The following is a 27,204-nucleotide window of genomic DNA, read 5'->3' as shown; positions in this document are numbered from 1 at the left end:
AGAGCCTCCATGACTGGTGTGTTGGTAAAGATCATTTGTAAAGAAAAGATCTTGCTACACTGTGGATCTGTATCCTATCCAGAACACTTGTTTTAATTACAGAACTTCTGGATTGCAGGGTAGAGAAAATGAAGCATCACAACATGTTTTTTTAAAAGTTTTTTTTTTGTTTGCTTGTGGGGGGTTGTTTGGTTTTGTTTGTTTGGAAGAGCTGAGCCAAATTTTTTAGAACTAAATAAAAAAATACTGAAAACTGGAGCCTTTCATCAGAAATTCTTGATGCTGAAGGCATAACAGGCTGGGGTTTAGATCCTGGTTGTGAACTTGCATTTGCAAGTTTTCTTGTCAGAAGAGTATTTTTAGCTCAGAGGCAGGCCAAAAACCAATGACATAGCTTCACTGAAATTTCATAAAATCAATTTCTAAGCCTTCTTGGACCTCAAAGTCAGTAAAATTCAATTTCCTTTAAGCCACAAACTCTATTTCTTAATGTGTTTTTGTGGGCAGCCAACAGTTCATATTTGACAAAGGCTTTTGTTCTGTGTGCATTTTCTGAGCTTCTGGCATTCTCTGGGGGAGCCTTTTCCCTCTCTTCTGGATTATTTGAAAGAGATGCAGACTCCTGTCCCACTGCTGAAGTTCCAAGAGCACAGAGGCTCCTCCTTGCAGATGCAGAAATGATGGAAGGGGACAGAAAAATCCTCATTCTGCAGTGATACTGTTGACATCTTCATCCTTCCTGAGCTGAAAACATATACAGCCTCTGGACTTTGAATTCATTAATCACATGATGAATTGGGAAAATTATGCTGATTTGAGTATTTATTTTGTAAAGGCTGTGACAGTGAATGCTTAACAAAACAAGCAGGATTTTTTTTCATAATCTGCTTTTAAAAGAATCTGGCAGCAGGCAATACCTGTCCAAGCTACATCAAGTGTTGCAGCTGCACTGACATTAAAAAGAGAGGCTTATTCTCTTTATATCACAAAATGTGAAATACAAGAAATCCGAAATCCACTGTTACAGCACTGCAAAGGTTTTCAACCGAGTTAAGTTACTCCAGAGTTACCCTGGTTTAACTTAGAGCAGAGAAAGCAGAAATGGGAACAGAAGTTATCTTCCAATTATTGTCAGAAAATTCATGATGACTGTAATACGCAGAAAAATCCCACATAGCTGTGATGAGCAAAAATCCTGCCAACTTGTGCTGCATCTAGAAGTGTAAACATGTCATGGCAGAGAGACAAAACTGCTCTGATTAGCACAGGTCACTGCTCGTTTATTCCAAATCGTTTCATTTTGCAGAATCCCGTTGTGCGCATTCAACCCACTTCCCTGCTTCTGTGGGGGCAGAGACAGATTTCACAGCTCTGCAAGAATTTATTTTTTTTTCAAAACTCTGGGTGTGGGTTGAGGTGCTGTTTTCAAGTTTGTCAGCAGGCTGCTTTGAAAAGGATGAATGATAAAGCAGGCTCTGATTCCAGGGATGTGTTTTGAGTTGCGGTGCACGTAGGGAACAAGGGACTGACTAAAAATCTTGGAGAGTAGGGAAAAGGGGACATGGGGAAAACATTTAAGTCTTCAGGCTATTTCAAAAGATGTTTGTCATGATTTTGGAGGTCTATCGTACACAGCAGGTGTGGATTTATTGCACAGATGTGCCCTTTATTGACTCATCGAGCCTTGTGTCTGTGTTCTGCACACTCCTGAAGTTTTACAGCTTCACTATTTCTGCACTAGAGCTTGGGTGGCTTAGAAAGCAGGAAACAAACCCCCACTGAACAAAACTCATAATTTATCCAAAGATTAAAGAAAGGTGGGTGAGAGAGAGAAATATCATGACTTTGGGGTTACAAGCTAAGCTGTTTTTATTTTTCTCTGAGATGCAGATATGTTCATCTAAGCTCTCATTTATTTCTGCCAAGTATTACAAATCTTGTTGCAAACAGCAATATATGAGTCCAAAAATGTGAATATTTCAGTAAGGACTGGTAAAAGTTTTGATGAATTTGATGTCAACTTTTGACAATCAAGTTGATGGTCTTGAAATCGTCTTCCTTTTGACCCAGCAACAGGCAATTCCAGTTCATTCCATTCTGAGCAGTGATAATCCAGTAAAATCCAAAAAACTTGTTCCCAAAGTCCACTGAAGCCAGAGAAAAGAACTGTTGATTTCAGTGAGTTGTAGGCCAGGCACTTCTGTTCTCAGAAGGAAGAGAAATGGCCAGAAAGGAATTTCTATCATAGTTTGCCATTAGGACAGAATTTTAGAATAACATCACATGAAATTATAAAGATTTTTTTGAAGATAATAAAATTACAAAAGTGTGGAAAATATTGGTATGAATAGGCAAATAGACCTCTTTTGCTGGAATTTATTCCATGATATTTTCCTTGTTACAATGAATTTGTGCATGCAAATAAGACATAGTTTTGTTCCCATGGAATTTAAATTATGTTTTAGAGGGAAGACTCTTTCTATTTTCTTACTGCTGCCTAATGATAAAACAAGTTGTATGATTTGTAAGGAATGGGCGTGTTGAAGAGAATACCATGAAATACAAAAAAAAAAAAACCCACAAAAAAAAAAAAGGACAAAACAAAACAAAACAACAACAACAAAAGAACAAATCAACCAAACAAAAGAAAACCCAAAAGAAAGAAAAATAAACTTAAGAGACTGCATCAGCTACTGCTGTGAAGTGAAACATTGTCCTCTTTATCTCCACAAGCTGGCCAGCTCTTGTTGTGTTTTTAGTTGATAAGGTGACATTCCAGGCAGTCTCCCTAAACCCTGGGATGGGCTGAAAGAGAGCAAATTGACAGTTCATAAATGCATATTTCTACCATATTTCATACATCTGTATGTTCAACACTTGCAGTGGTCACTGACTTCAAAGCAATGTTGCTCTATTAGCCCAAGAAGTTTAAAATAAGAATCTCCTTTGAGCCACAACAAAGGGCATATTATCATTTCTTTCAGAAATACTTCCAGTGGCTGATTCTGCAAGAATTTTCATTAACATAACACCTTTAATAAACCTCTCTTAATAACAAGAAAACATGCAAAGCACGTGGAAGGCTTTTCTCTGGGTCTCTAACCTAAACATTTTCCCTCCTTTTGTCTCTTCCTTTCACAGAGGTGTCAGTAGCATTGTGAGGGCCATGTCTGCTTCAGAACAAGAAATCTTGACTAAACAGCTGCCCAGAGGCAGATCTCTGAAATATGTGGCAATTCTGGCTAAAAATTGTCAGACGAGTGGATAAAGCTGGAGAATTAGATCTATAAAAACATCATTTACTAACTTTCTAACTGTATAATCAGCAGCACCCTCTTGCTGGCTTCCAGCAGAGGACAAGCCCCAGGTCAGGTTGGCAACTCCTGGTTGTGAAAAAGGTTCTTTTCTGTCAAGCTACCAGAAGGATATCACAGTTTCTTAATGGGTTTCTCCCATTCAAATGCAACAAAGGAAACCTGCTGGCTCAAAAACATTCAAACTGTTCTTTGCAGAAGCTGTCACTCTGTTTAGAATGAAGAAGAAATTAAAAACCAATGATTGTGGAGTAAAAACAGGTGACTCAAAGAAGGAGAAAGGAAACAAAAACCTGTCTAGCCCTGGGTTGCTGATGGAGCACTGAAGCAGAACCTCGCACCCCACAGCTGCTGGTGCTGCAGCTTTGCAGACATCTCTGGGTTTAGCTTTACCTTCATGTCTACTCTGGGTTTCCTCTTCCAATTCAGGAGCAAAACTGCTCCTCTCTTCCGGTTTTTGTCACAGATCCATAATATCTGACTTATAATGTGTGCAGATTAAACAGGTATTAATTTAATAAATTAATTAATTTAGAGCTCCTCTCTTCCTGTTTTTGTCACAGATCCCATAATATCTGACTTATAGTGTGTGCAGATTAAACAGGTATTAATTTAATAAATTAATTAATTTAGATAAAACAGAATCTAGTGAAAGGATGCAAACCACATGGAAATAATCTAAAATTAGATGAAAAGGTTACGAGTTTAATGGAGGGCTATTTAAAATGCAGGCTGAGATTCTTAGACAAAAGATGGTTGTTGTCTGAATTCCAGTTTTTCCAATTCTCCTGAGAGACATGAGAAGCTTCCAGAAGATGGAAGACCAAAATAAAATCAAAATTTTAAAACAGGAACCATGACTTTATCCTCAAAACAAATTTATTTTCCTCAGACCAGATGATAAATACTGTTTGAGCCTTTCCTAGCTGTTCCCACAAAAATTCAGTATTTCCCTGCAGGATTCTGAATTTATTTTCAGTTACAGCAAGTAGATCTTCAAGGATGAAAAGGGAGAGTACCAAACTTGCCTCCAGGCTGTGTTTTTCACCAAAGTGCATTCCCTGGCTCTATTCATCACCATTTAGGTGCTTAGGGCTACAAAACCCATTCCCAGCATTGCAATTCCTGCTTTCCATTGCTAAAACCCTACCCCAGTTGCCTTTTTTTTTTTTTTACACTTTTTCCAGTCCTCCTTTGAATTTCATAATTTTAACTTTGTGATCCCTTCCTGTACACCTCTCTTGTATGCCAGAGCCAGAGAAAATTCGGCTCATGTCTCCAGACTCACAGGGAGGGTTTTAGTTCAGGTTTCAGGTTCTAAGGGGGAGACTGGTGGCTCCTTGACCTGTGTGTAATTCATATTCTGTGACCAGAAGGGAAGAGAGAAACTGGACTTATGCCCAACAAAATTTATTATCAGTCAGGAATGAAAAGGACAATTTTGTACTCCTGGACTGGAAACTCAAAGATCTTTTCAACAAACTTTGTAAATTTCTGCAAGAAATTTTAATAATTTTAGGTTTTTTCTTATCCAGGAAAATAATCCCAACCAGGTGTAATATTTTACTCTGCATCTTTTTTTCTCACCAGTCTGGTTAGCAATGAAGCTTTGTGTGGAAAGGTTTTATTTTTGGTTTAGAGAGGATGGGGATGTTGGTGTTCATATACACTTTAAATAAAGTTAAATGAGGTCATAATTTTAGCTGGGCTAAATTACAAAAAACTTCTATGACTGGTATGATTAAATCTCCTAGGCAAGTCCATTTTATTTTGAGAATCATGATACATTATTGTTGCCTTCTTTAGACAGTGAAAAAGAAACACGCCAACTTTTCCAGAAAGAGAAGACATAACAAACTGAGAATGTGCAACGTTTTTTTTATTGTCACTCATCCTCAGGATGTTTCTAAAAATTAGAAAAGCTATTAGTCTGAAATACAGAAAATTATGTCAGATCCAAACTGAGAGCTAAAAATACTATTTGCCAAAGCTGAATGACTTAGCAAGGCCAGTTCCTTGAAGCTTGTGAAGAATAAAGAAGGAAACTGAGAGATGGAAAGGAGAACTACTTCAAAAATAAGTGAGTTGATGGCAGACAGCAAAGCCAGGCAAATATATGGGGAATGCCTTTCGTCAGTAAATAATTAAAAATATGAAATAAAAAACTGCTTATCAAAGAAAGCACAAAACTTAATTCTAGAGTGGAAATAATATTAATATTATACATCCCCTAACCTTCAGTAATCTCCAAAATACACAGGGACTGCTGATTCAAATTAAGGCCTTGAATTGGTGATACTTTGGTTTAAACATTAAGGTTGTGCTGCTAAAGACTTGAGTAAATAGCAATCAATTTAGGCTGCGATTTTCAGTGTCTGTATTCCAAGGGGACTGGGCACTGCAGGTCTCAGAGCAGATCTATTATCTCATACCCAAGGTGATTTTTCATTAGTGCTTTTATTAATTTAAATCAGATATGTGCTGTGGAGGAAGCTTTTGTAATCCCCCTGCTCTCATAAAGCTGGTTATGTTACAATCTAAAGAGAGTGCTCAGTTTACATCCTTGTTAACATGCTAACAAGCAAGATTTTACGTTCTGCAAGCCCCTTAATAAAGTGATAAATTAATTAGCTTGCCTGGACAATAAAGGTCTGAGACCATCAGCTAATATGAATTTAATTTTGCTTGTGTTTCAAGCAGGAGCACTCACATTCCCACGACAAAACCTTCAAGGCCAGGTCAGTGGTGTCAGGGCTGGGTTTCTACTTGGCCTCTCTTCAGAAAAGTAGAATTTATCCTGTATCCCTTGCTCTGAAAATCACAAGCAGAATTCCCAGCCACCACTGGAGTCCTTCTTTGCTGCTCTAAAGCTAACAGTAACTAATATTTTTCTTCTGTGGGAAAGAAGGTTCCCTATAAGTACTTGGCTCTCAGTACTCAGTGAATTTATTAATCTTTTTTTTCTGCTTCCACTCTTTTTATGCCTGTGGAGAGAAAGTTGCCCACCTCTAATTAATGAAATGCGGAATTGATCTGCATTTCCTATTCCTGTTTGGAATTTCAAAGGTTTATCCTTGCTCCTGCTTCACCCATACCTATTAGTAGAATTCTCTGTCATCCTCTGAAGTAAAATATTGTTTGCCCTGTTCTTCTGGCTCTATACTCATAACCCTTTTCCTACCCTTCCTCACCCCATCTTTTATTTCTTTATCTCTGCATTATTTTGGTTTTTTAAATCTGTTGTTAAGAATGTAAAACTCAGAGCTCAGCCTGAACCTTGCACTTGCAAGCTGAGTCTGTTCATTTGCTTATTGGAAAACCAATATTTTGTAGGAATGCAGGGAAACCAAGCAGCCAGGCAGCCCAAGCTGGGAATGGGACACAGCTGGATTATTGGCAATTGGCAAAGAGAGAAGCAAAGGATTACAGAGGTTCAATTAATTCTGTGTGAAATAGAGGCATGAAATATTATAACCTTTTACCATTAGCAGCAGCCATAAAGCTGAGAAAACTTATTGGAATCTTGCTTGTTTAAAATTTAATGGTGTTTTCCTGCACAGCAGATATTGTTATGGCCAGATCGTAGTTAAACACATTATAGGATTCTGAACTGTGGACATTAGTGGAAACAGACACTAAAATCCAGAAGGGGGTATCATTTTCTAAGTAAGGATAAGAGGTGATCAATCCATGTCTTTCAAAAATCTCATTATAAAGTCTAAATCCTTTATGGATAAGAGATTCAGATAATTCCCAAGCTGTTTAGCAGCTGGAAACAGGTGATGGTTTACTAATGGGTTTTCAGCTGCAAACAGTTCAATTGTGGCTCCAATGTTCTAGAAATTTTTTTTGTTTGTTTGTTTGTTTATTCAATGTTTGTTTCTCCAAGAACAGAAATAGTGAGGTAAGGGTTTATTTTTTGTTTTTGAGACTTTTGTTTGGGTTTTTTTTTTTTTCCTTAGAGATCTTAAGGTGACACATGAAAATTTCTTCTTCTTAGAGGCAGGCAAATAAATAAGGCCCTTATAAAAAAGAAGCCTGAGAGTTTTTTTGCTAAGACTGCCATGGATATCTAATTGTCTGTCCAGAAGGATCTGTAGTGAGCAACCTCTGTTTGGGTGACACAGAATCCTCACAGATCTCTGCACTGCCAGGAGCAGGGAAAGAGTCCCATAAATCAGAGGAACAGACATCAGTGAAGGCTGTTTTAATCTTCTTGCAACCCATTATTCTTAAATACTTCCTAAAAAGTCATTAAATAATAAGTGAAGACATAAGAACTATGCTGAAAAGCAAAATGCAATCAAATGTTCAAACAGCTGCCATGTTGCATCTGAATGAGAAAGAATTTATGTTGATAGTTCTATTTCTTAGGCAAGGTTCAAAAATAGTTTTTTGCTATATAAGAGGGAGAACATTGTAGACTGAGTGGGTGGTAATGAATAGGCTTGGAGGAGTTTGGTTTGTATAAGAAAATAAACACATTTGAACCTTGAATTATGAAAAGACAGAGGGCAAGAGCATGTGATTGAAAGATAACACTTTTTCAACAAATAATTTAGAGTTAGGCTGCAAAAGGTTGGGAGAATATATCAACATGATTGCAACTGTAACATTAGGAAAAGAGGCTTAAGATTAGTATTATCTTTTAAGAAAAGAAATATCCTGCTTTTAAGGAAGGAATTAGCAATGAAACACTGTACAAGGGAAAATGAGAAACCAAGGTCATGTCAAATTCTTACACTGAGTGCATGTTAACAATAAAAGCCATTCTTACACATTTTTCAAATCCATCCTTTTTTGTCCTTCAATGTCAAATTAAGTACTTTTGAGGAGAATGGCAAGAGGTGAAATCCACTCTGTCAACTGAGCTCGGGTGCAGTGTGCTCTGTGATCTCTCAGTGAGAGCATTGGTTTCTTTACGATGCTGTACACATCTCCTGACACCACTTTGGTGATATACAACCCCCTAAGGTTAAGAAGGCCATTTCTGCATGAGTGTGTGTTCAACCTGTGATCTTCAGCAGAGCTGCACTTCTGTATTTTACTGGCACAGGCATCTGTCCACCAGGAATTGGTGTAGGCGCTGTAGGTCACTGACAGAGAGGAAGGAACAGCTGCTGTCGAGCAGAATTTACAAGGGATCTGAATGGTCCTTTTCTCATTTCATCTGAAACACCCTTTCTTATCAACAGCAGCAAGATGTATTTTTTAAATCTTTGCCTTGCTCTTCCAGTGGGAGAGCAGCATTTTCAGACTAAATTGTTATTCTTCAAGATTTCTAGTGATCTTTACGTTCCCACACTTGGGGTGTTTCATTAAAACTCTTCTGTAGCTGTCAGGAATACAGCATCCATTTCTCCCAAAGAAGTGCCAGACTCCTGCTATCTGTGACCCAGGCCACTCTGCTACTGCCTGGGGACCCCAGTGAGGTCAGATACTTGGGCAAAAGCTCAGACCTTGCCTCTGAATTTGGGGAACACTTGTCAAACATGAGCCATTCCAAATCAAGTGTTCTGGTGTTGGAGAACAGATGGTTGTCCATAAACATAACTACCAAGTGTGCAGAAACTTAAGGGCAAAGGGAACTGCAACTACTTCAGAAGAAATGTTGGATTCCAGCCCCATTTCAATATATTATAGGTATGTTCTGAAAAATTGTATCAACCTACCCCAGAAAATCAACTTGTTATATTCAAGGAGAAATAACCACCAAGAGAAATATAAGTGACTTAATTGAAGTTTTACAGAGGTGGTTAACAAACAATATTATAGCTGATAATGCCATGTTTCTGGGGAAAAAAATAAAATAAAAAAACAAAAACAAAAACAAACATTCTGGAAAATATAACCAGGCCAAGTAAGACACAGACCAGTGTTCTGTTCTGCCCAGCCCTAGCGAGACCTTGGCTGGATTAATGTCTCTGTAATGTGGGATATATAAACAAACACAACGGCCACTTCATATTCACAGAGAAACAGAACTAATGATCCAAGCTCTGGAAAACATGATCTGTGAGGCAAGATTGAACCAATTGGCTTTGTTGAGTTAAAAGAAGAGGCAGATGTAGGCTGGGTCTTCTCTTGGGGTGCACCAACAGCTGCTGCTGAGTAAACACACAAGGAAAACAGTCAGTGTACATTGGAGCTAGATTGAGCTAGATAGAGAGAAGAGTAACACAGTGACAGGATAGACTGAAGGAGATATTATGGTCTTTTCACTCTTCTGGGAAAAAAATATAAAATAAAAAAAAAACAAAAACAAAAACAAACATTCTGGAAAATATAACCAGGCCAAGTAAGACACAGACCAGTGTTCTGTTCTGCCCAGCCCTAGCGAGACCTTGGCTGGATTAATGTCTCTGTAATGTGGGATATATAAACAAACACAACGGCCACTTCATATTCACAGAGAAACAGAACTAATGATCCAAGCTCTGGAAAACATGATCTGTGAGGCAAGATTGAACCAATTGGCTCTGTTGAGTTAAAAGAAGAGGCAGATGTAGGCTGGGTCTTCTCTTGGGGTGCACCAACAGCTGCTGCTGAGTAAACACACAAGGAAAACAGTCAGTGTACATTGGAGCTAGATTGAGCTAGATAGAGAGAAGAGTAACACAGTGACAGGATAGACTGAAGGAGATATTATGGTCTTTTCACTGCAGGAGCTAAAAACACCCCAGGCTGGACAAAAATCTGTTAGGAATTAGTATTTCTCACCATGCCCTGGGAGTGAGCTGAGCAGTTCCTGCCATCTTGTGCCTCATCCTTCCCAGGCTCTGATTCCCAGCCAGCTCTCTGTGTAAGAGAAACAAATCTATTCAAGGCTTCTGCAGAAAATATTATTGCCCTTGATGGGAAGAGTCATCATCAGTGTCACAAAGAGCAACCCAAGAGAAAGGAAAAGGCAGGAGAGCTCCGTGCAGCCTGGCTGCCTGAGGAGCCCTTCCTGCTTGCGCTGAGTAACCCAGAGATGTTTATTTGCCTCCCTCTCTTCACCCTCCCCTCGTCTAAAAAAGCAGTCTAGACAGTAAGATTTAGGTTTTTTTGGAAAATATTTGTTCCATTTTATCAGCACACGGTAAGGTAAGAAGATTTAATGTGCTAAAATAGAAAAAGTAATTGATGTTTTATCTAGGGATAATTATCTGTCTCTCACATTGCTTTTTCCCACACAGAAGCTCAGCTAAAAACACTCTTTTACTTTTCAATTATATTTCTTCTGGAAAACCTTTTGCTTGCCAAAGCTTCTGAAAATGTGGAATGGGATCTACATAGTACAGCTAAGAAAAAAAGGCTCTGTTAATCATAATCATAAATTGTGATCAAGTCCACTACAGGTGTAATTTCTCTTTCTCAAAATATGACAAAAGATAGGATTAATCATCTAATATGCTAGTCACAGCAGTATTTTTCTTTTAGACACTTTCTGGATGTACTGGATATGCTGAGTATCACAAAAAATTATTTGGGAGAAAAAATAAAAATATAATACTTTTTCAATGGAAATTACTGTAAAGAAATCTGGCATTTCTTTTTTTCTCCTTAACTTTTACCACAATTTAGCCTTATGCTAGAAAAGTCATAACCTCCAAATCTGCCTCTTGAAGTTCCCAACCTAGAGATGTTGAGATCATAGGAGGAGATCCTTAATAAAATATCAAATGCATTCATCTACAAATGTCATAAGGGCCATATATCAAAATCAGGGTTTTCTGAAAAGCATCTGTCTCTGTAAGACATGAAATCAAAGTGCAAGATTCACTGTGGATTATTTAAACTGTGGCTAAAGCTCAGCAGTTTTGTAGAGTCCTCATTAAATTCTAATTTTATATCCATGATGGGTCATATAAAGGCACCCAGATTTCTGCCCGATTGGGCAGCCTAGAAGATGAACATTTTTCTAAAAGTATTTCATCTGTGCTGTATAAATTTGCTATTAAAGCTATGAATACATCTTGTCCTTTTCAATAAAACCCAACAGGCTAAATAGTCTAATTTACATCTCCACTGAACTCCATTGTTAGGGTGTTCTGTGATCTTCCTAACTTCTGGGTCAGCAGTTTTGCTGGCCCCAAGACCTTCGAGCTTCCTTTAAATAGAAACTTAACAATTAAATAACACTGATGACTTGGAGAATAAAGTACGAAATTCCTTGATTTGGAAGAAGAACCTAGCAGCAAATCCATGTGGATATTCAATGGAAGTTCTGAATTTAGAAATCGTAATGCTGAGTAGAAAAAGAGCAAAGATGAAGGGATCACTCACTTCTGTGCAGCATTTAAGTCAAACCAGGAATATTTTGTTCCCAAGTTCGATAAAGACACTGTAAAAATTACCAGTATGATGTCCTTGAGGGATTTCATAAGATTCTCAAGGGGGAAAATCCTCATCTCTATTTATCCTCTTTATAATTGACAATAGCTATCTATTGGCATCTATCAGTAGGTACCTACTTGTCTAGGCCCCTGCCTTGTTAAAAGAGGAGTACAAATAATTCCAATTTAATTTCTGATTTCAAAGTTAAGCACTTTTATCTTTTAGGAGGACCGTTGCCTCAGTCAAAATTCAAAATTTTCAAATTTTGTGCCTGTGCTCCAACTCTTCTAGAGGCAACTTAAAGAAGCAGACAAAAAACAGAATCCTCTAAATACTTTTTAAGAATTCCGGCCTAGAACTGTAAGAACTTATCAAGATGAGTTCATATAATTTCATACCTGACTCTCTATATAACCTAGACGCTCTCTGTATTTTTTTTTTTTTCTGCTTGCATGATTTATTTTTTAGTACTGTCATTTTGCCCTCTGTTATTTTATGTCTACTTCATGCAAAAATTGTCATACAAATGTGAGCCAATGTTTAAATCTCCAATCTCTGCACCCTGTTACATGTGAACTCTATTTATACATATTTGTGCTGATAGACAGAATTCTACAGTAGGACTGCATCACTTGTAGAACTCTGCCACTGGAAATGAAAATGTGATTTTTGTCTTCCTTTCAGTTAAAGGAAGCTAAAGATAGATGAGTTCAGTTCAATCCTGTTTTTTTTCCCACATCTGAGTAATCTAAGGTGTCTGATAACGTGTTGACCTGAAGATGTTGAGAAAAAAATGCATTATATTTGCAAATTCAATTAATTTCAAAGAACTGATAATTTTAAAAGGCTGGAGAAAATTGTGTAGCATTATTTTCTTCAGTTAATCAAAGAGAAGAGTGGGTGGCAGTTTCATAGGGTTCAAATAATAAAAGTCTCTTGTTGGACCAGCTCCTAGGATAAGGTAGATACTACAAAATTTGCTTTCTTATCTCTTGTAAAATGTTCATGCAAAGTGAGAAGACATGGGTTGAAATTAAGCATACAAATAACGCTATTATTAGACACTTATGATCTTTTTTTGGGGTTTGAGGTTCTTTTTCATAATTAGCATGTACAAAACACCAAATTTGTCAAAGAGTGTAACAGATGAAAGCCATGCCTTTCTTACATTGCCCTTCTGGAACTGCTCCCTGACAGATGGCCTTACTGTCAGCATTAAGGCTGATTTTTGTTTTTCTTTTCAGGCATGCTGATGAATATTAAGGCCTTTTAAAAAGAATGAGCGTGTAGGTAAAATCCACCATTGATTGTATTAATTGCCTGAAAGCTTGATTAAAAATTTAGGATTTTTAAAGAATGGTCATTGCTCTACATTGGAAGGAGCTGGAGCAACCTTCCAGGCATTGTTTCATTGTATTTTGTTCAGCCCATTAGATCTATACATGCTTTAAGCTGCACAATAATTTATTTTGCAACTGGCAAATCATTATATACTTAAAAATAAGTGCAGTTTCTGAGTTTCAGCATAACCATGAAGAAAAGGGAGAGGCAAGGGCTGCAATTAGATTCCCAAAACCTTTCACTTTGAATTCCATGGTTGGTTTTGGGGAGGCTTTTTTATTTTATTTTTCTTCTTTTCTCTGTGTTATTTAAGCAAACAGTTTCGAAATAGCCAAACAAATTACAAAACAGGTTCCAAATTAATTTTTACCTCACTATATCTGAAAATTTGAGAAGGAAAGTCAAGCACAGGCAGTCTTCCAAAAGACCTCAGTCCAGCTCTACCAGGGTCAGCACGCATCCTCAGGCTCTGACTTTATCAGTAGAGGAGATAGCTATAAAGGACAAGCAGCATTTTCCCTCAAGTAATGTGATTATTTTTATGCTTCCTCCACCAAAGGTGTCAGATGACATCTTTACAACGGGGAAATAGATTTTCTTTCTTAAGAGCCCTACAACTGAAATGAGAAAAATTGGCTGTTATCTCCAGTTTGTAGCTGGGTAGCAAGGTGGAGAAAAGTTAAAGGATGTGACCTGAGGCAGAATCCCAGCAGAGCCATCTGAATGAGCAGCAGAGCCCAGTCCCCTCTGCTCCAAGGAGCCCAGCAGCACAACAACATCCCTGTTTTCCAGCCTCCATACTCCTTACATTGCCTGTTCACTCCAGCACAGCCAGGAAATCTGTTCCTGCCCCCTACCTCACTGTCTCATCCATATGGGACCCAGACAGATGACATGGGATGATTATAAAGGTTAACTCATCAAATTCCATCCAAGAGGCCACACTAGGAAGGACCTTCAAGGTATTGTCTTCTCTTCCAACAGGATTCCCTGCCCTGTCCATGAGAAGTGTCTCAGTGAGCTCTCCAGCACGAGGCAGACACCTGAGGGACACACTCTTTCCCCATAGAAATCAAAATAATTTAAAGTATTTAACATTGCATAGTTCTTCTGGCTTCAAAACTGGCACTACCTGTGCATTGATTTTTGAGTGGAGTGCAGCTACACCATTCCTTATGAAATCAATGCTCTTAGAGCATCACCCATTGTGTTTGTGTGCAAAAAGCACCTCTTAGAAATTCCTTAACCTGTACCCTGCTCGGTAATTCATCTTCTGGATGACAAATACATGGGTAACTTTGACACTTTTCTTCTATTTTGACATTTTTTTGCCAGTGTTCCTCTCGTGCTTGTGGAAGTACAGGGAATCTCTCCCAAATCAATAAAGCCTGTCAAAATATGGGGCAAAAACCCTTTTAATTTATTCATTGTCCTGGATACACAGAAATAATCCACAGAGCTAATGAGATCACCAGGTCAGAAACCTTAAATTGAAAAGGCAGATAAAAAAGCTGTCAGGGATCAGAGATATAATTCTTTTTTTTGTCTTACTCAAGCCATTCTTCAAAGCAGACAGGTTTATTCTCAGTCTCTGAGCTCTCATCTGCTGCAGTAAGGCAGTAAATGCATCTCCATGAATGAATCCACTGAAATCTAACTAAATATAAGAAATTATACTCAACAGAGAGGCAAGAACATGTTGTGTTATATGTATGGTTATAATTGTCCACATAGGATTTTCTCATGGTTGGTAAAAATGAGCAATAAAGATTAATGTTGGCACCCTAAAGACATTTTGTTTTATGCATATGTGAGTTCTTATAAAGTCTCATTATGCCTTTATCCAGACAGGAGTACCATGAATTATTCTTTATGCAGCTTCACCTTCCTTTCCCCAGCCTCCCCTTTCTGTGCATGATGCAGTCACAGGCAACACTGCAAGGTCAGATTAGATAAAATGAATATATATGTAAAAAACATATTCAATATATTACATGAGTTAAATATTTGCTCAATGTCTGTTAGGGCAGGTTAAGCACTCTCTGTAGGCAATCTGCAGTAAAACTTTGAGCAGATAAATCTTTCTGAAGCTTCCCAAAATCTTGCTCACCTGTTCCCCAGCTTTGTCAGCACAAGTAACTACAGCTGTCCTGTCAAATCTACAGGGTTGTCCCTGTCAGTTCATTTTTATTTGCAGCCACATCAGCCAGACATCTCCTCCTAACAAGGTTCTCACTCAACAGCAATGCACTGAGATGCAGAAAATCAGGTTTTCAGAAACCATGCTTGTTCTTCTGTTTAGGTCTTCCTCAAACTTCACACACTCTATAAACCACAACTGCAACTCCTGGGATCTGGCTGTATAGAAATTATAGCTCTTAGCATTTTTTAAAACTTATTTCCTACCTGGTTTTCTCTATGAAATTCTAGTTTACCACTCAGTGACTTTAGAAAAGGGTCTACAGAAATATTGTCAGGGTACTCTGGAGGTGGTGAAATACGATGGACAACATGATGATGGAAATTACCAATGCCTGGGGAGCACCAGTAACGTAAGATTTTCTCTCTAATAAAACATATCTTTGCAAAATCGATCTTAAAATACTTTCAAAACCTTCTTGCACTGGAAATATTAAACTTGACATTACATAAAAAACTCTGAGGAAACGTCAGTTCTTTAGACATTACAGGAAACAGGGTTATTCATTAAGTCTAATTACCCACTTCTAGTTCAGAAAAGCTATTTCATTTGTGGGCTAACCCCTCTCTTGGATATTTCAGGGGAACTTTCTGTTTCATGGGATCCTGTCCCTGAATTACCCTGAACAGTTTTAACATTTTAGTATTTAATTTTGCTCAAGTTCATGACACTAGAAGTTGCACCTACAAAAAAACTTCTTGGGGTTTCCTGGCAGAGGGGAGATTTCAGGGGTGGTGATGAGTATCTCTTTGCTGTTATCAATTCTTACATTTACCTCTGAAATTTTCCTATTGCTGGTCTGCAGATCCTTACAGGGACACCTAAAATTAAATGTGTGACCACCAGGCCATTCCTTTTTAGGACTAAAAGAAACCAAACAGCTCATATACTCAAAAACTCAGTACACAAAGTTAATATCTTACTGAATATTCAGGCAAGCAGGCTTCACAAAGCTCACGGAAGGAGTGTGGATGAAAACATCAGGGAATTGAGTGACAAGTGGGTAAGTTAGTTTTTAACAGAATCAGACATCAATATATCTTAGTTGCAAATTACTGACTGTCAGGATTTGTTTTACAATTGTGATGTTTCAGTTGCTGTTGACAGCTGCCTGTTGCTCAAAATTGCAGAGAAGTCTTTACATAAAATACGATATAGCACTTTTTTCAAATCATCCTTTCTTTCTCTAGCAATAAATTTATTCAAATTTATATAGAGATCACTCTATTTTCATTGATAATATAAGAAGTCTATTTTAGCATTGACCTGTTTGCCCCTTTTAGCTATTTTTCCCTCTTTTAGGAGTTTAGGATTAGCAGAATAATCCTAACTGATATTAATAGTACAATATTAAACTATAAAATACTTTCCTTTTTGCATGATATAATAGTAAAGTAACATGATATTTAATAATATTAAACTATATAATATAACATGATATTAATATTACTATAAAATAGTATATAATATTAAACTATTAAATATTTTCCTTTTTGCTTTTCCTGTCATACATTTCCTGAAGAATCAATGTCTTCTGAACTGGTTGAACAATTAGATTTCTATGTAAAACAACACAACGCCTAATCAGCAGGTTTTATCTTTAAATTTACTTCCCTCTTAATGTTTTTTGTCCTATAAGCAGCACAGTTTGGGGTGTGAGGAGCTCCTCCTTTTCCATTTAACCAGGAGGCAGCAGGTGCAGCGCTCCCATGCCCTGACAGATGAAAATGGTTTGGCAACAGGTAAAATCAGCAGTGCCTTGACATCAAACAGTGGTTATCAAGGAAAACAGGAGAGGTTTTCTGAACAGCTGCTCCTCTGCCCTGTCTCTGAGCCCTGCCTTGCCTGCAGTCACTGTAGGGGATCAGGGTGCAGAGCAGCTGCTTTTATCATGGTTTTTTATCATGTTTTTTAATGTTTTGTTTTTTTTTAATGTTTGGATATCTACCTGAGATATCTGTGCTCATCAATAAGTTCAATAGCACAGAAATAAAGCAGGAACGGAGAGGGTGAGCCCCCTCAGCGTGGCACCTGGTATAAATGTAAGGTGTTCTTGGCTGTCCCACCCCCAGGTAATTTATAATAGCCTCAAGTTCCAGTATAAAAAGTACAAAGCTGCAGGGATACACGTCAGCTTTCCTTACACTGGCTGTCATCCCCTTGGAAACATAATAATTAAGATGTCTGCTGTAACTGCTTCTGTCAGAAATATTTTTAGATTTCAACCCATTTCAAGAAACCCAGAATATAAGGGGGAAATTGCTGTATGCTGAATGACAAACTGAGGAAAGACTTCTTACCGTCAGGTGAAACATTTCAACAAATAGAGGCAAAATTCCTTGTCAATAATGTGAAAATTGTCTTTTCCAAAGAATATATAAATGACAAAAAACAGCAATTAATGACAATAGGAAAGAAGAGCATTAGTTTGGCAAGGAACAAGGGCAGCTGCAACAGAAGTGAAATGGTTGGTAGTGATGTGAGAGATCTCCATCTGGTTAGATGTGGAGTTTTCCAAGTTTTCCAAGCCTGGAGGTGCTGGTGTGAGGCAGCAGCTGCCCCTGCTGGGCTCTGGATGGATGTGGGATGAGGGGGCTGAGCAGCAGCTCAGGAGCTCTGCTCTCCCAGCTGGGCACTCAGAGGCTCTCACCTGCCTGAGAACAGCCCCCGGGAGATGAAACAAATGCAGTGAGACAGGGGCACAACACTGAGGGTGCTGCTGGGCTGTCAGAAATAGTTAATTCTCATTTAGCAACGATCGATGAAATAAGACTCAATTAAACAAGCTGCAAGGATTAACAAGTGACATTTATTTGCCAGTTTGGAAAGGATGATTTTTCTGCCCAGTTACACACTTTTCATGTAAGTTTCCATCTGTGGAGCTATTTAAAGGGAGACAAGTCTGCTTGTGTTGTGTTCCCAGGCTTTTCTCTGTAAATATTGCCACTGAAAGGCTACTCAATTATTAAGGCCTATATTCTAATATACATTAAAGGCCAGGGAAGAGCTCTGACTGCTCAGTGTGGAGGAGAGACCCCTTGGCTGCAAGTGCTCAAACATCACCTGCTTCTGAAGCTGATCAGAGAAAGCATCGAGCAAGGATCAGGCAGGAATGACAATTCTCTGGTTTTAGGAATTGCTCTGTGCTGTCACCCAGCAGGTTTGGGGGCTGGAGGAGCTCAAGCAACAAGCATGGCCACGACTAACTGGTAGACCAGGGAAATAAAATAACAAAAGTTAGAGAGCAAAAGGTTAAGAAAGGAGGAAGGAGAGGAAAATTGGTCATGTTTTTGGTTTTCCACATCTTTCCAGGAAGGTGGACACTGAACTCCAGCTGAGCCTGAGGATATAGAAATAAGTGAAGCAAAAGGATTATTTTTCATGCCTTGCATAGTTGGCCCACTTATGTACATCATTATACTGTCTGTTGTTCTTGCAAGAACACACTGTTGTTAACATGTGCTCACCTGATAATTGTGTGCTTTTCTCCTGCAAAATTGGCATTTTCCAATATATTGTCACAGGTAATTGGATTTCTAGGATTTCTACCTTGCTCTTATTGTACTGTGCACTTTTGGTGCCTTCCTCTACCTCAGCAAAGTCATCCTGAATCTGAATTGTTTTCTCCACTGTGTTCGAAGAATCCCTAGTTACGTGTCACCTACAAATTCCATATTCCATATTCTCTTACCCAAGTCACTCATGAGAATTTTAAGCCATCATGAAATCTGTTGAATCTCATTTTGGGCATCCCTCCATTTTGACAGCAAAGCTCAATGATTATCTCCTTCTGGAATTCTAAATACATTCACACAGAACTCATATTTTTTCCGATTTTATTTATTTTTCCCTATGCTGGGGATAAGAATGTCGAAAGTGCCAAAAACTTTATCGGTTTTCTGACATCTATTTCTTCTCCTTTTCCAATGAGTTATGATTCTGCCTTAGAATGAAATTAAGTAAGTCTCAAGTGACTTTTTTCTTGATAAATGAATATGGCTTCTTATCTTCTCCTTGTCTTCTGGATGCAAACAAACATTTTGTTGAACCATGAATTTCAGCATATTACCAGGAAAGATAGGTCAATCAAGTTAACCTTTATGCTTTAACTGATTTTTCTTCTCCCTTATGAAAAATAGCTGCCTTTTTTCTTGTCTTTTTCTTTCTTTAGTGCAAGAATTGCCTGTGCAACTGCAATCTGTATTTTTAAAATAATTATTTTAGTGGATATGTTAAATTACACTCAGTGCCCTAAGCAATTTTTCTATGAATATTTATTTTCCAATGGCAATTATAGGTCCAGGTGATGCTAAAAGTAGCATAAAATTCTCTAAGTTAATTGTAAAAACTCCATTTTAAAGATAATAATTTTACTTTTCCAAGCATGATGAATCACTGTTTATCAAAGTTTAGTTTTTATTTTTTAATGGGTTTTTCTCTGTTAAATATTCACAAGATCCGTAATTTTGTGTGTTAACTATCCAAATCGGTTTTTTCCCTCAGATCAGAAGAAAGCCTTGCAGAAAAGGGGGATTTGCATTCACAGACTGCTGAAAAATGTCCTGGCCTTAAAACCTGAAGTTTGGATCAGGGTTGTAGAGACCTATGGAATTACAACTGGACACACACATACACACAGACAGAAGTCCTTAATAGAAATAACCTGAAATGATTCTAAGGACTGGAGACCTTTGAATGAGATGATGAATAAAAACTTTCTTCTACAATCTGGTCTGCAAAGAGCTCTCTCTCTCTCTCTCTTGCAACACAGAAAAAGAAAGAATTTCATTAAGTGGATACCAAATTTTTTCAGATTAATACAGTATTATGTACCTTCTCCAGTCATGGATCTCTATAATTGAAATATCCTTTTTCAGTTTATTTTTGTCCTCAGCCACTGCATCCACTTTTTTTTTTTTTTTACTTATTTAACCTTCTGTACTCTCATCTGCCTTTATATGATTATTCCAACTAAAAAATTCAATTCCTAAGCTGTCCATAAATAAATATTGTGTTGGCTCTATTTTACAGCTGCCAAAAGATACTGAACAACGGAGATTAACCTTGTAGATGTAATAATTCCATCTCCAGCTATCTTTTAATCAATTTTTCAATTTTAACTACTGAAAGGAATTCCCCAAACTTTACATTTTAAAACTAAATACGCACTAAATTGTATTTATCTACAGGTTTATTTCAACCATACAGCCTGACACACTTTGCTTGCAGTTCTCAAGGTTGTTCAGTTTGTTGGTGATCTGACCTTGTCACTTGAAGTTCACGTCCAAAATTGGAGTAATTCCCACAGTATCCTGCCTTTTTTTCCCTTATGAATTGTCCTGGCTACTTCAGAGATTCCCAGTCCTCTGAATAATGAATGAATAATTTAAGATTCAATTTCTTAATCTGTTGCATTCATTCATTTTGCAATGACTTTGATGAGAAATGAAGGCACTAACCATCTTGCAGGAATGAACGTATCAGATGTGATTCTTTTTTTTTAATGACTTGTTCTCAGAAAAAAAAAAAAAAAAAACCACAAAAAATATTAGATAGAATTTAAAGGAGTAATTTAAAGTGAAATCCATGGGTATACAGACATTAATTAACCCCCCTTTCTTCCTAACCCCAGCAGATGAAGACTGTAGTTGCAGTTTAATGGATAAATTTCACTTTCATCACCTCAGCAGTGCAACACTGTGGTGTGCAAGGACATCAGCCATTTAAATTATTTTCCACTCATTCCCACTCCTTGAGGAAATGAACATATTGCAAAAAGATTTTTTTTAAATCACCTATATATGTCTCTTAGAATTCTCCAGATTTATTTGAAGCAACCACCTGTATAATATCTTCGACTACAGAGGCACTTCTTTGTTCTGCTGTCTTGATGATTAAAGTAATTTTAATAGAAAGCATAGGAATTTTAATATGTCATTAATAATTAATATTTCAAGGATAAAATCTCTTAGAAGTTCTTGTTTTAGTTCTGTTCTTTGGAGTTTCACAGAAAATCGAAAAGAAGACAATTTAGGGTAGTTAATATGCACAAATGCTGGAGGTGAGACTCACTGGAATCCAACTTTTTTGAACTCTTTAATTAAAACACTGTTTATTAACAGGTTTATTTTATTTCATACCTTTGTCTACACAGGCCTGAGTTTAGTTAAGGGAAGTTAGAGTGAGCAAAGGAATTGTGATGGAAATAAATAAATAAATAAAGCAAAATAAATTTGAAACAGGAAAGAGTGGTTGATTTTAACCCATGAGATACTTCTAAGTGCTTAGAGCTGAAGGAAGGACTGGTCTCTGCTGGGAAACACAAGGAAAAACAGCTTTTAGGGTACCCAAACAATTCTTATCAACAAGAGATTTCACAGTCGGTGTTGGTTTTGTTAACCTCTCATTTATGTGTCCTCATGAGGGCCAGCACATCTCAAATGTCCCCTGCTTTGACATACAAATGATATCATCAGCAACGACTGCAGAGACTGAATCAGGTGCTAAGTGTTTCTGCACAGGAGAGGGTCTGGGGCTGCATTTTATTACTTGGAGGAGGCTCTCCTGACCGGAGTGCTAACTCCTGGAGAGAGAAGGATGGCAAGCACAAAGTCAACATAGAGCTGAGCACAGTTGCTGGCAATAAAACTGCTCTCTGGCACAGAAAATTAAAGAGAGCACTGAGAGCCCCTGCACACAGGGTGATGAGGACAAGAACCTGTATTTATCAAAGGTGATGGATAATTTGGTGATTGGCATTAGCTCTCCTGAACCTGATTTGGGCTTACAAAATACGTCTGATGTGTTTGTCTGCTTAATGAGACTGTGGCATCTCTTTACACTCTCATTCTGGGTATATTGATCTTCCACCTATCAAAAAAGCTTCTCATTTATTTATCTTTTCCTTCCCCAAAATGTCCTCTTTGCTACACATAAGCATTATCCAAAGCTAGTAGGCTGCAGTCTCTTGGTTGGGGGCTTTTGGACAGGCATGAGGAAGTGAACTAGGAAATCAAGGGTGCTGTGGGACTGTTCACTCAATTCCTGCTGGCATTTTGGCTACCCCAGCTCATGCTGAGCCCTGATGTGTGCTGGGAGCAGCAGCTTTAGGTCAAAGCTGGGCTTGGCAGGCAGGGCAGGAAAGGCATTTATGCAGCCATGGTCACCTGCAAATCCCGTCATGTTTGTTTATTATAATTCTTAATGAGCTCATGAAATGAAGCTGAAGTCAGAGTACAGGCTGTCCTGCCAATTTGAGAGATCTAAATGGCCCTTGACATGCTGTCAGATTTAAATTCTTTAAGTAGTGTTCCCTACAGGAACGGCAAAAAGAACCAAAAAAAAAGAACCTGAACTGAAAAAAATTGAATGCAACTGCTCTGAGGTGTACTCTTGCTACAAGCAGCAAATCTTGAGCTTTGTTGAACAAAGCTCTGAGTGCTTTTCTTGCCACAGTGTTTAGAGAGAACAAATATTCATTGTTACACAAGCTTCACCTAATTAACCTGACACGCACACCACGCTCTCAACCAGCCTTCCAAAAAATTAAAATATTTCCAGTGTAGTCTTGGCATTTGTGTCCAAATAGGATCAATTCCCTTCGTGACATTTCCTTAAAATATAAGAAAAGTGGTTTTTTACCAGTATTCAAGCTTCAGTGACTTAACTCCTTCTCTCATTAAGAAAAATGCTGTAGCTAGCAGGTGGATTTGTACACCTGAGAGCCCAGAGTTCTCCATAACTGTTTGAAAACTGTTTTGAAAACACAAAACAAAAAAAAAAAAAAAAAAACAAAAAAAAAAAAAAAAAAAAAAAACAAAAAAAAAAAAAAAAAAAAAAACCCAAAAAATAAAAACACAAAAAAAACCCCAGTTTTATGAGCATGTGGTTCTTATTTACTCACTGGACTTAACCACTACATTTTCACTACACCTCTTGCAGTAGAGTTTGGGTTTTTTTGAGTTTTTTTGAGTTTTTTTTTTTTGGTCTGAGCATTGCAAAAAGTGCCTCAGATTTTAAGTGGCATAATTGATGTTTATGGTGCGTGGAATCAGGTGTTTGAGAGTACAAAGAGTTTGAGCTCAGTGTGCCTTTTTCCAGACTTTAGATATCCAAAAAATGCACCTCTTGTTAAGAAGAAAAGACATATTTGATTCATTTACAATAAATTCCTCCTGGATTTTGCCCACTTTGCCTAAGAAAACATCAGTAATGTGCAAAAAAAGTAAATAATAAAGGTTTTTGCTGAATTGAACTTACAATTTCTGCTAGGGTGCAAAACATCAAAGCCAGATGCAAATCAGCAAAGAGATTCCTTTCAGGCTCATCATCATTTCCTTGAAAATTCTCAGCTGCCCAACTGTTGCAAATCTGCTTTCAAGAGACCCACTGCATGAAATTATTTTTCTTTCAGCATTTCTCATGGCCTACTAAACCCCATCAGCTCACACATCATCAGCTCATCTTCTCTCTCTGATACAATTTTGCCAATTCTTCAACAATCCTTTCACTAACCTGGAGTATGACAGCTTGAGAGAATCCACATCTTATTCTCTTCCATACAGCTGATCCTTGTTAAATCATAATTGATATCTTCACTTTGGTAAGATGATATTCTTACTAAATATTCTTACCTGAAATAAAACACCTGAAAACAGCAGAGTGCCATGTTTCAAAAATCTTATCCTAAACTATCAAGTGTTTGGGAGGAAAAAATCCTTGAAGGGTGTTTATTTCCAACATCCATGTTCTTCTCAGCATTAACACAAATGAGGCACTGTCAGTAGGGCACATGCTATTACAGCCAGCAAAAAGAATGCAAAATCTGTATTTGTGCCTAACCCAAATGTATGCTCAAGGCAGAAAAGACACCAAATTTTGCAGAGATGGAGTTGCACCACTCTACCTCTTTTAGTGTCTACTTCTAGCAATTAATAGGTGTTAGAGATTTCAGACCAAGGAAGTGTCTCACATAAATTACCTTTCAGAATAAAATATTGAACTTACTAAACTCTTGGATTATAGTTTTTTCATATATATATATTTAAAAGCAGGAAGGAAAAGATTTTTGTCTAAGGTTAATGACAGACTCACATGGTTTATTGACTTAGTTTTATATTTTTCATTTGCTAGAATAAAAGAAAAATAACCTTGAGAGTTTATTCTAACAAGTTTTTCTTCTGCAACACCAGGCTTTGCAATCAACCCATACTCCAACTTTCCAAGTTATGCAAATTTGTATTTGCTCAGCTAATGCTTGGTTACAGAAAGTACAGACACTTATTTGCATTTCAGAGCTAATAAAAAATCCTGAAGTTCCAATTTTAATCAATTTAACTTAGTCCCCATGGCAGTCCCAGAGGAAATATGAGGGGAAACAGGGTGTTTTGTTCCTATTAAAAATAGCTGATTGATGGATTGATTGATTGACTGATAGATAAAATGATGATGTGTCACTCATAAAAGAAGATCAGAAGCCTCCACCATAATGAGACTACCATTAAAGGCAATAGTTCCAAATGTGAGATAAACTGCTGTGAGAAAAGCAGGTGCATTGTCAATATATCTTCAGTTTTCCCTCAGTGTTTTACACTTTCCTGCTTGGATCGATGTTCCCCACCTGCAGAAGTTTCTCACTGACAGATTTTATTACTTAAATTCAACAATGGGGTAACAATTTGTCTATTTAGAGCAGATGGATTTGTAGCATGGCAGCAAATAGAAATACTGAAAAGGCAAGTGCCAGGCACTGTGTTGGTTTTGAATGATGAGTTTTTGCTTTTATTTTCCTGGAGAGTTTGGAAAAGGAACACAAGCATTCTCAAGTCCAAGGAAAGGGGTGGAATAAACCTACCTGCTCAGAACTAATTGGTATTCAAATGAATAATTACTGGCTTTGTCAAATAGATCTATTCTGATTATTTTCCTATATTAGGTCTGTCACTCCTTCTAAATGTGAACACTGTGTTTACATCAACCTGTCTTTAGCAATTTACCAGAGCTACACTTTTGCACACGTAGCAATTAGAGTGAACTGGGCATCCAAAGCAGCTCCTAATAGAACCGTGGATCAGTACATTCATTCATTAGCTTATTATCACTGATAACACAATGACAAATGGACACATTAATTAAGGGATTTCTTTTCTAAATAATGATTATTATGTTCAAACTATGTATAAGGAGATATTTCTATTTATATCTTCTTCAATACTATATGGAAATAATAGTTAAGTCACTTATAAATCTGTCAAACTTTCTAATATTTGTGTGAATTATTTAGACAACATACAGTCAGCTGTGTACACAGCACACACAGATTTATTTTTTTTTATTTTAAAGAAGGGACTTTCAAGTTCACGGCTTCCACAAATATTTCTGGAACCTCTGGTGCAGCACAGATTAACATATGGCAGATGTGTGAGCAAGCAAACAGAAAGACTCAGCTTGTTTCCAGACAGAGTTCTCAGCTCTGCCCTCACCCTGCCTCAGTTTCCCCCCTCCCAGCCCTCAAAGGGGGAGCAACAAGAGGCAAAGGTTGCTCCTGTGGTTAAAGAATCATTCATGCAGCCCACAGCCCACTCTGCCTGGCTGGCAATAAGCTGCAGATGTGTGACAAGAGCATGGCTCCAAAACAATTTGGCTTTGAAAAGCATGCCACAAACCCAGATCTCATTAATAGGTGTGAAAAGGTTCCCTACGCTCATTTGCCCAGAGATACCACAACAAGATGTACCTGGTTTTCCCTCCTGATTGTTTTCCTCTGGAATAATTTTTTGTCATAAACTCGCCCTCTGGAAAACTTCTCAGGGACATTCAAGCACTCCCTGGTTTTTGTGGCCTATTTCCCACCTCACTGTGGGCACGTGCAAGGAAGATGACTGCTCAGAACTCTTGGAGCTCTCTAGAAGATATTTTTGAAGATATAAGCAAGTCCTTAAGCATGAACACTAAAAGCTTCTTAGGCTTTAGGCCTTACAGGAGAATTAATATTCTTGACTAGGACACAGCCTGAGATTCAGCTCCTCTGATTTTATGTGTCAGGATCTGACCAGATTCACACGTGACCTGGTTGCTGTTGATCCCTTTTACAATTTATTTACAGTGTCTTCCAGAATGACCTGCACACGACTTCTTTCTGTGACTTGTCAAGGATTTTTGCCGACTCCTTGAACCAGCGAACCGCACAAGTGCTGACAGTAGCCCAGCACAGGCCAACATGCAGGATTCCCAGTGCCAAACACATCTCCTGCTTCCCTGGAATTCACCAAGGACAAATACTGCAGCAGAAGAGCTGTAAGAGAATATCAGGTGTAGGGTTTAGGTGTGAACTGGATGCCAAACTTCTCAGCCCTGTGGATGTAAAAGTGATTTCAAGCCCATGAGACAAAGACCCTTGCAGGGCAAGACCAGTGATTTTCTTTTTCTCTCTCCTGGTTCTGCACTCAGCTTGGGCCCAGCAGAACAGTGGGGCTGCACATTTGGAACAGTTTTCCTTGTAACCCAGACAGATTGCAGATGAACAACCTTTTTTTCTTTTTCCCTGAAATCAGCAGTGCTTGCGCAGTTACCTCTCTGAGCTTAGAAACCCAAAGTAACATTCACTTCAGTGAGTGCAATTTCAATAAAATCACACTTCCTACACAAAATCCCACCTTCCCTAGACAACTGAAACCTATTCCCATTTGCACAATTTAGACATATTTTGTTGTGTGCTTTATGATATTAGCTTGATTTAAAATAACCAGCCACTCCTACATGAGAAAAATGGCTGGCATTATATAGGAAATCCATAGAATTTCCGTGTCGCTAGATCGATAATTACTGAGCAGAAAGAAGTACAAAAACCAAAATGATATGACAGGTTCATTTGTAGACAAAGCATGGTGTTTTGTGTTAATAAAAAACATTCTCACTCTAAGGCTAGTATTAATGAGAAACTTATTGATTCATTCAAACTTCTTTAGTTTTTCTCTAATCCATATTGAGCTGAATTTAAAACTCACTGAGTTGCCTATAAATATTTTGCAT

Source organism: Pyrgilauda ruficollis, unplaced genomic scaffold (assembly GCF_017590135.1).
Source record: "Pyrgilauda ruficollis isolate IOZ18807 unplaced genomic scaffold, ASM1759013v1 scaffold50, whole genome shotgun sequence".
Taxonomy (NCBI): Eukaryota; Metazoa; Chordata; class Aves; order Passeriformes; family Passeridae; genus Pyrgilauda; species Pyrgilauda ruficollis.
The sequence above is the reverse complement of the archived record's forward strand: the minus strand, read 5'-3'. Positions refer to the sequence as shown.